This window comes from Neomonachus schauinslandi, chromosome 7 (genome assembly GCF_002201575.2).
Source record: "Neomonachus schauinslandi chromosome 7, ASM220157v2, whole genome shotgun sequence".
Lineage (NCBI taxonomy): Eukaryota > Metazoa > Chordata > Mammalia > Carnivora > Phocidae > Neomonachus > Neomonachus schauinslandi.
This window is the reverse complement of record NC_058409.1, coordinates 54,178,636-54,194,478: the sequence shown is the minus strand read 5'-3', so window position 1 is coordinate 54,194,478 and position 15,843 is coordinate 54,178,636. Positions and strand designations below refer to the sequence as shown.

The 15,843-nt window shown below is 41.4% G+C and overlaps 1 pseudogene; it reads right to left on the bottom strand.

The window, feature by feature from the left end:
* Window positions 1-12,373: 12,373 nt before the first annotated feature.
* Window positions 12,374-13,057, bottom strand: LOC110589566 (annotated as a pseudogene).
* Between the last annotated feature and the right edge of the window lie 2,786 nt (window positions 13,058-15,843).

Sequence of the window (15,843 nt, the reverse complement as noted above, 5' to 3'; positions counted from 1 at the left end):
CCTCTTTCTTTAGGTTGCCAATTTGTTCTCAAAATCCAAGTCTACAAATCAGAGGGGCCATTCTCATGTCAAGGTCTCCATCTCTAGTGGCTATTGAGGGTGACGCACCTTTACCGCCTCCCCATGGCCACTTCAGGGCAAGAAACCCGTTAAATTAATTAAACGAGGCCACGTGATAGGCAGCTTCAATGCTGTGGCCAACTTCCTAAGCAAACCAAAATCTAAGTTTGTAAATGCCTGAAGGTTACAAAATTGAAACCCAAGTTCAACCAATCACAAACAGCCAACTAGGCTTTAAGCTAGAGCCAATCAATCATTTCCTTACCTTGCTTCCGCCTTTTCTCTGTAAAAGTCTCTCCCCAGCTCCTGTCTGTGGCTAAGTGCTCCTGACTACTTTTCAATCGGCACTGCCGGATTCCTGTTGATTTCTGCTCAGATGAACTCTTAAATTGTCTACTATGTGGCAGTTTGTCTTTTACCGTGCCTTACTTCTACCTCACCTGGAACTGCATCCCTTCACCTGCGGGCTCTCTGTGGCCGCCTACGCCCCCCACACGCACCAGGCAGGCAAGTGCAGGGGGCGGAAATCCGAGCACTGCGCGTGGACCAGGAAGGTGGTCGTGGTGACTGCGCGTGCGCTCTCCTGTCTGCCCAGGGCCCAGCCCGCCCACCCTCCCCAGCTGGTCACAAGGGTGGCTGGCTGCATCATACACACTCTGCACTGCCTTCACTACCCATGTATCCTTCGCCTGCTTATTTGAATCTTTGTCCCAGGATCTGCTTCCAAGAAAAGACACAAACAGAAAAAAACTTTAAAGAGCCATGTCTTAAGAGAGGCATCCATGCTTTTCTTACACTTTAGTACACAGGACTTCCCCCCCCCAACAGCTTTTTTTTTTTTTTAAAGATTTTATTTATTTATTTGAGACAGAGAGAATGAGAGAGAGAGAGAGAGAGAGCACATGAGAGGGGGGAAGGTCAGAGGGAGAGGCAGGCTCCCTGCTCAGCGGGGAGTCTGCTTCTCCCTCTCCCACTCCCCCTGCTTGTGTTCCTGCTCTCCCTGTCTCTCTCTCTCTCTCTGTCCTGGGAATGAGAGAAAAAGGCCTATAAATATACGCCCTTGATACATGCAGGACAACATTTAGAGTCACCCTCGCCCCCCCTCCAAAACAACAATGTGAAAGAATATAAAATAAAGTGAGGGAATAACCAAGGTTATCTGGCTCCTTGTCTCCACGCTCAATCTTCCTAAGTTTAAATGAATAGATTAGAAGTCAATGGGTATGAGAGAGGGGAATGGGAGGAGAGAGGAAGCATTTAATAGACGGCCCCATCATTTACTATATGGCCCCCAACTGCTGTGCTGCTTCATTTTCTGATCTCCTCCTTTGGTCTATGCCCTTTAATAAACCTCAAGGGCAACACCCCTTGGTGAAGTGACATGCATAATTATCACCTATAGAAGGTGTAGATTATATTCTATTTGTTCTGCTTAAGATGGCAGGAAATCAAGCAATATATTTTGAAAATATCATTCACTCGGTTAAAAGAAAAAAGGCAGCTCTTGAAGGTGTTGAGAAAAATTACTCTAATAGATCCTTCCCCACAAAGTCATAGAAGCTATTTATATTGTGCTCTTCCATTTCTTAATTAAATATTTTAAAGGCTAGTCATAAAGCACTTGTGTTTCACATATAGTATTTATTCAAGTGATGTTTGGCAAGTACTACACTAAATGAGCAATTTAAGAACAGAAGGTATTTTACTCACAATTGGTCATAGATATTCAGTATAAATATAAATATACAAACAAAAGCCTACAAGTATTGTACTCCTGTCACAAATAATCAGACTTTAAAATATCAATTTACCTCAATAGTCCAAGCAGCTCATGAAAATTCATTATCAGGGAGGAACTGAAATGAGTCAGGAGAACAATGTGTTCTTTGTCTTTTACCTCAATTATCTTTACATAATTCCTAATTTTGTGATGAGACATCTTGGAATATTGATTACTTTCTTAAAAATTTACTGGTTGCTTCAGTACATGCCAAAGATTCCATCAGGAATTTAAGAAGTATACAGGAAAGAGAAGTTGCAGTAAATTCGTTATAAATCTTAACTTGCAAAGAAAATTATTTACTGTAGAATAAGTAATCTTTACTTTTTGGGAATCTGCCAGTTTTCAAAGCAGTAACATTCCCAAGACACTTCACACTTCAGAAGGAGGACATTTGGGGCACCTGGGTGGCTCAGTTGGTTAAGCGGCTGCCTTCAGCTCAGGTCGTGATCCCAGAATCCTGGGATGGAGTCCCACATCGGGCTCCCTGCTCAGTGGGGAGCCTGCTTCTCCTTCTCCCTCTGCCCCTCCCCCCTGCTCATTTTCTCTCTCTCTCTCTCTTTCAAATCAATACATAAAATCTTAAAAAAAAAAGAAAGAAAGAAAGAAAAGAAAGAGGGCATTTGATCCAGTGTTGATAGCTGTAATTCCATGGATTCAGAGAGACTGTACTTTCTCTGAACCCTTTGGATACCTTTGGAAACAGTGGTATAGTGGTTACACCACTACAACTAAAAACGGTGTGTCTCCTGATGACATTTTTTTTTTTGACATTTTAAATTATATCAGTAGCCTCCCAAAAATGTACAGTTTCCCTCTAGGGAGTCTCTGACTGTCTTTCCATCAGAAGATCATCGACTAACAGATTGGTTGCCTAAGAATATATGTACATTCACCCCCCAAAACCAGAGATTGGAAGGAGCGTAGATCAAGTTTACTTAGTTATGAGGATGGAGTCTTGTGGCCTCTAAATCTCAGCATGACTCCTCATTGTCATGGCCATATTATTCATTTCTTGTACCTTTCTTTCTGTGGTGATGGATGATTCCATCCAGTTTATATGTATTCTGGTTTCACCAACCATTGCTTAGGATTAAGGGACTGTTGCTACGATGGCTCCCACAAAGGTAAAGAGCCAAAAGGTTAGTATTGCCTCAACCTCCCAGCAAAGGACTAAATGCTTCCCTCCTTGAATGATAGTCATGGTGACTTCCCTTGGCCTTATGAATACAGACATGAAAGCCCTAAATAAAATATTAGCAAATCAAAGCCAACAATATGTAAAAACGTTAATGCACAGCAGCAACTACAGTCTTAGGTATTTACCCAAGAGAATGAAAACATATGTCCATAAAAAGGCATATATGAAAGTTAATAACAGCCCAAACTGGAAAGAGCCCAAATGTCCACCCACAGGTGAATAAACATTGTACATTTATACAATGCAATGGCACTCGGTAAAAAAAAGGAACAAATTATACTGATAAACAAACATAATATGGATGAATTTCGCAAACATCACACTGGGTGAAAGTGGCCAGGGTGGAGGTGCATACTCTATATTCTACTTATTTGAATTTCCAGAATAAATTAAAAGTTATCTATAGCAACTTTAAAAAATCAGATCCGTGTTTCGTTGAAGTGAGGGCTGCATGAATGTTTAATTCATTGGGGATACTACAACAAAAACACCATAGACTGGGTGACTTAAACAGTGAACATTTATTTCTCAAAGTTCTGGAGGGTGGACATCCAAGATCAAAGTGATCAATTCAGTATCTGGTGAAAGCCTGCTTCCTGGTTCATAAATTTGGGGATAAGTTGTAAAAATTTTATCATGTTATAACCTCCTGCCCCATCCTTCTCAACAGTTATTTCTTATCTTCTCAAGGGTTCCCAAGAATAAAGAGGGATTCTGTAACTCGAAGGGAAATGGGGTACTAATCAGACAGAAACAACGGCTTTCTATTTGGCTTTTCTAAAAGATTGGTACTTTGCTAAATTTCTCTTTGATATCAAATTTCAGTGTTTCCTGATACGACATTCAAATCCTAGTTCCGAACATTAAAATTATCTCTCCCTTATTTATAGAAAGCATGCTTCTTATAGATATAAATATTAAAATGACTTTATTTTTACTGAGTTGCAGTTGCTTTATCTTATTTATTGGATCTTTAATCAGGTCCAGGTTACAAGTATTATATTGTATTCTTTCTTTCCTCCTTTCTTGTTTTCATAAGAAAATTTCCCAAGATTCATGGTACAATTTTTACAAGTTATCCCAAAATTTATGTCTTAAAAAAAAAAATACAGGGCGCCTGGGTGGCTCAGTTGGTTAAGCGACTGCCTTCGGCTCAGGTCATGATCCTGGAGTCCCTGGATCGAGTCCCGCATCGGGCTCCCTGCTCGGCAGGGAGTCTGCTTCTCCCTCTGACCCTCCCCCCTCTCATGTGCTTGCTCTCTCTCATTCTCTCTCTCTCAAATAAATAAATAAAATCTTTAAAAATATATATATATATATATGTCCTCTCATTCCTTGTTTCTATCAAGGTTTTAAGTGGCAAACAACAAAATCTACCTTGGCTGGGTTAAGAGGAAGAAGAATTAATTAAAGGCTAGTAAGTATTTCACAGAAGCTGAGAGGGCTTGAGACTAGGCTTGGACGCTGAGCAGCTGGGAATAATGTCCAATCCCCTGCAGGAGCCACCACAGCTCAAACGCCCCTGCTTGTCACTGGTCAGCCCACCCCCCCATCACCACCACCATCACTTGCACAGATGGGGTCCAGCTCATGCTGTGTGATGCTCAGGAGTGGATGCCAGAGACTCTGGCAGTAATGCCCCTAAAGAGCCCAACGCCTTCGTTGCCACACTTGCCAAATAACACATTCTGCATGCCTCCTTTCTCCCACTGCTCATCTCCCGATCAAAGTCACAGGCAAGTGCATCTGATTGGTGGAATCCAGGCCCCACATCTCTACCTTTGCTGCAAGGGAATCTGGGAAAGCCAGCTTTCAGCTTCAACCTGGGAAAGGGGGACTCATAAAAGAGCATGTTTGCAAACATTAGAAGAGTGTTCAAAGGGTGCTGGGTGATCAGAAATGCCCACAATGACAAATGTCCACAATAAGCCCTATAGGAGAGATTTCTCCCTGTTAGTGAGTGCTTCCTCTATCTTACAGTTCCAATAAATACTCATCAACTGAAATGTGGAAGTGATGATACCTGACAAGTATTACACAGTGTGCTACTTCATAGGAGAATAGGGTACTGATAACAGAATAATGCAATTGTCCCTTATTTCACCATATCTCAAATTCAGTGGGACTTCAGCTGGATTCCCAACTTGGAGGCAACAATGATATCTGTAGGCATGGAGAAAAATGTGCACAAATCATTCACTTGCTCCAAAATTCAACCATTTTGTAACTCAAAAAATACTGCATATCGAGAAGCAGATTAATCTCTTATTTGATAGGTAAGATGCTCTGACCATTTGAATTGTAAATAATAATTGTGCCTTTTACAGCTATTCTCATATTTACAAAATAATATAACATTAACTTTCAATATGATCACTTCTGTTCCTTTATATAAACGCAAAATTGACCCTTGTCTGCCCAGATACATACCTATTTCTCTCTGTGTACCTGTTGACAGCACAAATAATAAAACTTTTTTTCACTTTTCCCTGTCAGCAGCAGTGATATAAATCATGGCAGTCTTGGGATGTCTGATTAAAGCACAGAAAATTAAGTTCATTTATCCCCCTTGTAGTAAATTATTTTCTAAATGTCTTCTTGGCAAAATCACTGCATTGTTTTTCCTCGCTTACCTGCCTGGATGGCCATGCCGATGTGCATCACACTGCCCCCTGGTGTGGCTGAAAGACTCTTCCTTCCATTCTGTGGAAGCTACCAGAGCAGGGAATGCGCACAGACCCTGCACTGCTGAGTCACGCCGCAGGCTGGGCTTTGTTCTGAAGGGATTTGCAGGCCTACATAAGTGAAGAGAGGTTTGGATCAACAGCAGACACAAATTATTGTAGAGAGGACTGGGAAAACTGTTATGTACTCAACATTTTTAATTCAGCAAATGTTTATTTAGGGCTCACTGCACATAGGTCTGTGCTTGGTCCCACAGGTGACACAAAAAGAAGTCACAATCCCTGCCCCCAGAGGACCTAGCAATGTGCAGCATATACACAGCACAATACAATGTGAGTGAAGCAGACGGAGTGCATGAGGTGGGAAGAGATCATAAGAAATAATATTAAAACAAAAAAACAAAAACAGAAACAAAAATAGGCTTCTTGGGGGGAGTAGTATTTGAGATAGGCCTTGAATAAGATTTGGGATTTTATGGGTGGCAATTGGGAACTGAGGAAGAAGAGGGAAAAAATCCATGTCGAAAGTAATAAAATAGGGGCGCCTGGATGGCTCAGTTGGTTAAGCAACTGCCTTCGGCTCAGGTCATGATCCTGGAGTCCCAGGATTGAGTCCCACATCGGGCTCCCCGCTCAGTGGGGAGTCTGCTTCTCCCTCTGACCCTCTCCCCTCTCATGCTCTCTCTCACTCTCTTTCTCTCAAATAAATAAATAAAATCTTTAAAAAAAAAAAGTAATAAAATAATAAATTAAAACCTCTAATTTTAAAAAAGCCTTGGGGCACCTGGGTGGCTCAGTCGGCTAAGCCACAACTCTTGGTTTTGGCTTAGGTCATGATCTCAGGGTTGTGAAATGGAGCCCCACGATGCCCAATGCCCACCCTTGGGGCAGAGCCAGCTCGAGATTCTCTGTTTCTGCCCCTCCCTGCCTCACGCGCATGCTCTCTCTCTCTCTCAAATAAATAAAATCTGAAAAAACATAAGTCTTATTTTATTTTTATCTTATTCTTTTTCATCAGCAAAGTGTACAAGAGAAAATTTACAGTTTTCACAGTTACCTAGGATTAGAATTTTATTATTAGAAGGGAAAGATATTTAATTAGCAATACAATTGAATTTTCTTTCCTTAAAAAGTAATTTCTAAAGGACAGTGTTAGATAGCAATACTTCCATTAAATTTTCTTCAAACCCTTTTTTGCCTCAAAAAAAAAAAAAGATAAAAACCCTCCCATATAGATTTTCCATAATTTTATTCAGAGAGGATTATTTGTAATTTAAAATAATTTAGATTATATATTCATATTACATTAATATATATCATATATTCACTGGCCATAAGTGAATTAATATCTGTTAACTTTTAAAGCTCTTTTTAAAGAAACGTGGGTAATCTATGTGACTTGATTCTTAGAAATTCAGCAAATTGACAACATCCCCTCATTTATTCTCATGGTGAACTTAATGCCTTTATACTGTGTATGTTTTTGTCAACATCTTCAATTGTAATTTCAGTTATTTGAATTATAGTCTAGAGAGGGTTGTCATGGTATTTTGCAATCTTATTTAAATTTGATTTTACAGAAGAGCATGTTTGGGAAAAAAAAAGAGCATGTTTTGGCATAAGTTTTTCTTAGAATTTTATATGTTTACATACATTTGAGGGTATACAATGTCATAGAAAATAAACGAATGACTTTTAAATTTTCATTAAAATAGTCTCAAATATCTGCATCTTGGGAAAATAATGATCCATGTAATTTGAATGATAACCAACACAAAGTTCTTTTTAAATATAAAATTCTATCAACCCAGAGCTTAAAAAAAAAAACTTTTTATTTTTTTCATGTTAACAGAATCTACATATTTTTTAAAGGGTTTATGATAGAGCTTGCTTTATATACTATCAGGGTTATGTACCTTATATATCTCAGTGGATAAAGATGACACTCAAGGAAGATTGCAAAATCTCACTTTTCAAAGTCATTCTCTTCTGGTGTTTCAAGAAGATAAATAACTTTTAATTGACTTGCTTTTATATACTTGCTTTTTTCTTATTAATAAAAATTCTAAAGGGCAAATAACATTCTAAAAAATAATTCTTATACTTTGCAAGTAAATATATAATACAGTATTGTACTTATAATAATGGTTAATATTATACCACAATTCCCCATATATCACCCAACTGTTGTGAACGTATTTCTCATCTCATGATTCAATTATGCAGAATTTTGTAACAGCTGAGAACAAAATACGTGAAATGGCCTCGCACATTGCTTGATACATAACTCAGGTTATGTATGGAGTTGAGCACCCCAAAATGCAAGGATATGCCCTTTCCCCCAGAGTGAAAATCACATCTGTTATTAATATGGCATTTTATTATTTTGTAGGAAGAAGCTCAGCTCAAATTTAAATTGTTTATCCAAGATTCACACATGTGTGACCAGAGGAGCTGTGAATATTATCAATAGTGAAACAGTGATGTGTACTTCAGCCGGGTATGTGTACTGTACATCTTTTGACTCATGGAATCCTCACAAGAACCTCTAAAGGTAAGTAATAATATTGCCTGATGATTTTGCACTTAAGACAAGTGACACACACAGAGGTTAAGTAACTTGCCCAAGGTCACACAGCTAATAAGGGGCAAAGGTGAGGTTCAAACCCAGGAAACCTCTCTATGGGGCCTGTGAGCTTAACCACTACTCTATAATACAAGAGTCTGTTTCTAGAAAGGTCTTTAAAGGAGTATTAAGGAAGCCCAGGCACAGAAAGACTTGCCAAGGACAAAGGGCCAATGTGAAAAGAAGAAAGGAATTTTGAATGTTGTTTTTACTACACTCTGGGTAACCTGAAACAAGGCTCTGGGAAATGGAGCCCTAAATGTGAACAAATTTAGGGAGATGAGAATTAATTAGGGTAACATTAGCTACTGTACACATAAACCTCAAATTTTTAGTAGCTTAGAATAGTAGAAATGTATTTTTTAAATTGTGGTAAACTATTCTTTTTTTTTTTTTAAGATTTTATTTATTTATTTGAGAGAGAGAGAATGAGAGACAGAGAGCATGAGAGGGAGGAGGGTCAGAGGGAGAAGCAGACTCCCTGCTGAGCAGGGAGCCTGATGTGGGACTCGATCCCGGGACTCCAGGATCATGACCTGAGCCGAAGGCAGTCGCTTAACCAACTGAGCCACCCAGGCGCCCCTTGTGGTAAACTATTCTTAACAATTTATCATTTTAATCATTTTTAAGTGTACAGAAAATGTATTTTTTACTTATAGAACAGTCCGAGGTGTCCTGGTTCCTTCCATCCTATACTCTGACATTCCCTGAGGGCTTAGAGCCAACTGAAGGGGAAAGAAAGGAAAAAGAAGGTACACCTACTTCTTAAACTCCTTGGCCTGGAAATGATACACATCAGCTCGGCGAAACTGCGATTGTGAAATTGCGGTGGACTAGTTCCGTAATCCTACTAAACGCACAGGCGGGGTCCGGGGCTCAGAAATTTTTTTTAATGCTCGAGCAGCAACTTCTTGGTACTAATTGTACATAATGGAATTCTGGTAGACAGCTGGCCATCTCTGCCAAAGCTCCTTCGTTAAAGTCTTTCTAGGCACTGACGCCACCAGAAGCAGTACTTTGGAACCCAGGAAAAACACGTGAGATAAAAAATAAAAGGATCCTTCCCAGATTCGTAGAGAACCGATTGGTGCCGTGAAGTCTATCAAGTCAGGGCCACGGTCAGGGTCTGTATCAACAGGGCAGAACACTAGCAACTTTGCGAACAGGAGCCAGTACATTCAGCAGAGACGTTAGCACCCTGGCCAGAGCAGGCTGGCCAGCAACAGTGCCTCTGGCAGGTGAACGAGGGAGCAGAGCCACCTTTGGTGGGCGCGGAAGGTGAAGGTACTTTCGGCGGGCATCAGCAGTGTCTCTGGGGCTCTTCGAGGTCCCGGGAGCAGGTCACTTGGGGAAAGGGGGGAATTCCTGGGTACCTGAGAAGACAATCTGTGATTGTGTGTGAGCCAGCCCCTGTGACTCACAAAAACCAGTCAAGAGGAAGGCTGTTTTAAGATAGGTTGGTAGGGGAGGTGCCTGGGTGGCTCAGTCGTTAAGCGTCTGCCTTCGGCTCAGGTCATGATCCCAGGGTCCTGGGATCGAGTCCCACATCGGGCTCCCTGCTCGGCAGGAAGCCTGCTTGTCCCTCTCCCACTCCCCCTGCTTGTGTTCCTGCTCTCGCTATCTCTCTCTCTGTCAAATAAATAAATAAAATCTTTAAAAAAAAAAAAAAAAAAGAAAGAAAGAAATAGAGACTTTGGCTCTACTCCAAGGCTGCTCTGGGCTTGAAACTGAAAAAAAAAAAAAAATCTGAAAAATCATAACAATTTCCTGTACAGCATCAAACTAAATTTTATTGGAAATGTAGTCCGGGTCCCATGGTTTATTTACACAGAATTTTGTGTAACAACTAATAGCAAAATATATGTTTCCCTAGGAGAACGGTCACCATCTGAGCAATGAGATAGTACATGGGAAGAATCCAAACTTACAGATTGGGGAGCCAAGGCTGTGGGCCTGGCTCCCCGGAAGCCACTTCACAGCTTCAGGGACGGCAGCTTTGAGGCAGGGAACAGATATCTGCTAAAAGCTATTGGATGTGACACAAACTGGCTTTCAGGGTCAGACCCCCACCAGAAAGAGGATGAATTAGGACCTGGGGCTACTTAGAGGAGGAGGTAAAAAGCTGAGCTTCAGTGAGTGGATTTGTAGGGGGGTGAATATGTTGCAGTCAACTGAAAAGAATAGAGGGAACTAGGGTGAAGAGAGGAGACGTCCAAGCCCCAGGACCCCAGAGGTTCCAAGGTAGACAGCTGTCAGAACAGGGCTCCATAGTCTTCAGTCTGGAAAGGTATCTTTGGAACTGAGGAAAGAAATGGACTTCAACGTTCAGAGCACTAGATAGGAAGCGGGCAGGTCCTGGGCAGAGCCTTAGAGATGTCTGATTGTGACCCAGGTGGAGAAGGCTGAAGCTTGGAGCCAGACAGAATGCTACTCACAATTCAGAGGAGGACCTGGACTGACCTAAGCCAAAGTGTGGCCCCAGGAACAGAGCATCAGTATCACCTGGGGACTTGTTTGAAATGCAAATTTTTGGGTTCCACCCCAAGAGTACCTAATCAGAAACCCTGAGGGTAGAGCTCAGCAACCTGTGTTTTTAGTACACCATTCAGGTGATTTTGATGCAGGCTAGGGACTCAGAAGACCCAAGGGATTGGAGGGGGATATATAATGGGGATTAATATCAGACTGAAGACAGACACTGAGCAGTAAGCAACACGATGGAGGCTATGATCTGGGAATCCCAATCTCCTTTCACCAACCTTCCAACATATTTGGAAATGGGAGACCCATCAAGACACAGACACAGACCGTATAAAGTGAGACCAACATTTCAACTTACGCCATAAACTTGTGTGAGATCAGCAGGCACAGACGCTCACAAGGGGCTGGAATCATGGCATCCCTCGGTGATATCTTAGAGCAGGAAACATAGATGGGTTTCCTGTCTACTCATCTCCTGTCATCACCCCATCGATTCCCCGTGTTCCATACGCTTTCACTAGCCCCCTGTGGGTGCACCGCATAGCCCCACTCCCATAACCATGTCCTTTTCATCGCGTTCAAGATAAACACACAATGAAATTTTGTTCATTCACTGTTACTTCTCCTCCTTATCAAACTCACTAGTATGGCAACAGTATTATTTTCTACTTTATTTTATTGCTTGTGAACGACGACGTTTCAGCCCCATCATAAAATCATAACTGAGCTGATCTTGGAGTAACAATATTTTCATTTTCTGTAGAAAGATGCATTTCAACTTACAAACAATACATTTACAACTGAACTTTGGAACATGTTCATAGATGGAAGTTGGAATGATTGGCATGACCCCTCACAAACTGAAACAGAAAAAAAAATCTATACAAATGGTACTATCAAGGAGATGAAACAGGTTCTACCACAACACTCCAAATCTGCTCTCAAATGCTGGATCTAGCTTCTCTTTCCTTCCCTCCACTGAAAAAAGAGGGAAGAAAAAAAAGAAAGGAAGGAAGGAAGGGTGGGAGGGCATGATTTAGATTTGCATAGGTTCCTTTTTTTTCTGATACATGGATAAGCTTTTATTTACCTACTAAAGGGAAAACCAATGTTCACTAATTTTCCAATAGTGAAGGTGTTTAATTTACTATCTACCTTTAAAGGCTTCAAATAAAATATAGCTAGGAGAATACTCAAAGAATGCAGATTATAAAACTCTCCAGATAATTAATGGTCATAGTAATATGAGGACTGCAGTTAAAAAAAAGCAATTTTCCGTAGTTTACTTGGAAGTACAGATAAACAGTACCAAATCTATATAGTAAGTTGTAATAGGCAACTGTAAGCAAACAATATCAAAGAGTATAACTTTTTTAAAAATTTTTATTTTAAGTAGGCTCCACACCCAACATGGGGCTTGAACTCATGACCCTGAGTTCAAGAGTCACATGCTCTACCAACTGAGCCAGCCAGGCATCCCTCAAACTGTATAACTTTTAAAAATTAACCTGAAGTTGTTATGAACTATATGAAAATCAATACTATTTTTCAAGTTCTCCCAAAAGCTCTACAAAATTAGTGATGTACCATTCCGCGTTATCTTTTATTTGTTGTCTGATCACATTTCCTCCAAATCCAATGGAGACATCAGCAGGAGGACAGGCTTCCATGTCTATGGCTCCATCTCCAATCATGACTATTTCTTCAAAATGAAATTTTTCCTTCACAAGTTTAAAAACTTTTCCTTTCCCACCAGATTTGGCTGTTGGCTGCATGTCCTCAAAACCTGCATAGTCACCATCAAAGCAGAAGTTCAGCCTACTGGCAAATACGTTGTTTGATGGGATACTGAGCTTTGAAGCAGCATGCTCTACAATGCTCCTAAAGCCACCAGATAAGAGGAAAACCTGAACATTTCGCTCTTGCAGGGGACTTATTAGCTCCCTTATGCTCAGGTCAGGTATGGGGGGTGCTCTACTATGAGCACCCTGCTCCTTGGAGGGCTGGTTCAGAGCTAAGCACTTTGTGAGGGCAGCCGTGAAAGGCACTGCCCCACCCATGGCTCACCGTGTCATTTCTGACAGAGCATCCTCAACTCCACAGAATTTGGCTAGCTCACCAATTCCATCTTCTCTGATGACTGTGCTATTCACAGCAACACATACTGCATCAGCTGAACAGAAAAGTTTCCTCAACTCTGAATGGGAGACCATCCTTGGAAGAATTTTCCTCATTTCTCCAGTGCTGGATTCCTAGGAAATGACACTCTTCTCTTCCTCTTCTTTCCTGAATAAAAATGCAGCATCAAGTTCTGACTACAAACTTCTTTATGAGAGATCTTGTGAGTTCTGCAAGAGCAGGAGCCTGCACGCGGCTGCTCCTTCCTGGGCCCCTGTCCCCTGCTCCTGGGCTTCTGCAGCTATAACCTCTGGACTGCAGGGGGCCAAGGGCTGGCTCCGAGGTTCAGTCCCAGAGTCTGGAGAGAGGTGACCTGTGCAGACCTGCAGAGCTTTTATCAAACAATCATATGAAATCTGCTGGTAAGTGCGGTGGCTTCTGGTAGGTTTTGCATCTGCTTTCCTAAACTCCAACTGCATAGATTCTTATCACTGGGCTGAATTACCCCCAATCTGCAAACCCATCTCTGAAGCCCTAAAGACCCAAGAATACAGCATCTGTGTAGTACTCAAAACATCAGTGGGACTCACTAAACTTATTCTCTGAAAAACTAATTAATCCTGCCTCTCGCAGCTAGACCTAGATGGTTTTATCCCGGAGAAAGAAATGCTAAGGTTAGGGAAGATTTTACACGGCTAGAGGATGCTAATGGAGAGGGTCCAGGATGAGTCCCTATAATTAGGAAGAACAGAAGGCTGATGGGGAAGCTAAGAAATGAACTCGCTTCTGCAATAAAAGGGCCAGGGAGTGCTGGGTAAGAAAATGCAACTGTGGAATCCAGGGTATCAAAATAACCCGAACAAGCAAATTTACTCCACAGCAAATACCTGCTGCACAGTACGGCCATGGCGCCACATCTGTAGACCTCAGTGCCCATGGTTCCCGCTACCACCCTGTATGTGTCTTGGCTAAGGGACAGTCTTTCTCCCTCTGCTCTGCCTCACTTAAATGTGTTCTATGAATCCATGGTTTTGGCTCTCAGTGTGTGGAGGATTCTATGAAGACTGTGTGGTCCAGCTACAGAAGTTCTACTAGGGGACATGCACTGTGAGCTTCTTGCTCCCAAATAATCCACCATGTTCTTTGCACACCTTCCTGCTGAAACTCAAATTCCACTTTCAAGTCATTTTTCTGATTGAAAAAACAAAACAAAACATTGTTTCCAGAAGGCCAGTGTTCACAGCTCACAGGGAGAGGAGCGCTCTGGAGACTGGTTCCTCTCTCTCTGTATAGATTAAATTATTACGACAGCCACCTGTGACCAGGAGAAACAAAATCCAGCCTTAGGGGCTGTAGCAAAGGCAGGTACATTTGAACTGGGGAGTAGCTGGGATAAGAAAGAAGGGAAGAAAATCTGTGAGTCTGGCAGTCTGGTGGAAAAATAGGGAAGATTATGGCAGCGTCTATCCAGATAGAGGCCCTGGCAAGGGCTCTGACTCTGAAATCTCCCCATCTCCACCCCTATTCCTTTCCCTTCCTCTGGACTTGCCTTTCTCTTTCTGTCTCCAGATTTGCAACTCAAGAAAAGCAAATCTATTTCTCTTTAGATCTAATTTATCCCTCCATAAAATCACAGTGATGGGCTAAATTACAGTTGCTACCCTATGACAAGTCATCAGCGTTAAAGATTCCCAGGTTGAGGAATGTTCCCTTAAAGTCCCAGTTAAACAAGTCCTAGGGTAAGGAGACAGAAACCCTTTTAGATGAGTCAGGGATGACCTGAAAAAGAAACAGGTTTTGAATCAGTCCCCTAACCCAGGTTTAGCAAAAATGACATGGGTTTCAACTCCTGCCACCACGAATAGTAAGTGTTCCCAACAGGTACCAAGAGCCACGTTAGGTTCATGCTGACTTCTTGGAAAAGGTTAAGCACCAAATCTTATGAATCTAAACCCTATGTGATTTTGCCTCACTTTAAAAAAATTTCCAAATACTTGCACATACGTTGCCTCCCAACAACAACGTCATATATCCATCTATACACACCTAGAAGCGATATTAGAGTGACGGCTGTAACAGATTGACCCCAAAATACAGTGACTTAAAGGGAAAAAAACAGTTTTTTTTTTAATATTACAGAACTGGCAAAGGAGTTTTATTCCACATGATCATTCAACACAGTGGGGAAGGAGAAGGCTCAGAAAAAAACATAACTAAAGTCTTAAAAACCAGTTCAGGGAGTGGTACATTTCACTTCCACACATATTCTATTGCCTCACTCAGCTGCAAAGTAGACTGGGACATGTAATCTAACTAGGCGGACATCTCCCCAGCTTCAAGAGGGAATAATTTTCATAGGTAGATAGACAGGTTGATTCAGGTTCAGGTTCAGATTTAGATTTAGTTTTGGTAGGTTCTCAACTTTAAAAAAAATGAGGCTTAGGCTCATAAAAGATACAAAGCTTCCCTAAAGTTGTATACCTAGTACATGGACAATTGAAAGACTCCAGCCTAGATCTTCTGAGTTTAGGAGGGCTTCACATGCCATATAACACCATGGAAGGTTTTTGAGGAAGAAGTTAGGCAATGCAATGTTATTTTAAGAAGATTATTTGTCAGCATTGTGAAGGGTGAATTGTAGAAAGAAGAAATGAAGACATGCAACTATAGAAAGAATCCAAGCCAAACTCAACAACGGCCAAATCTAAAACAGTGGCGATTAAAAGAAGATGAAAGATTATTAGAGCTGAGGTTCAGAATTCAGGTCCTCTGGAAAGGCCTCCATATCGTCAAACTCATGAGTCACTTCACTGGCATTTTACTGAAGCTTCTCGAGGTTCTCCTCCCACTTCTCTGGCCCCTCCTTCTCAGTCTCCTTTGCTGCTCCTCCACT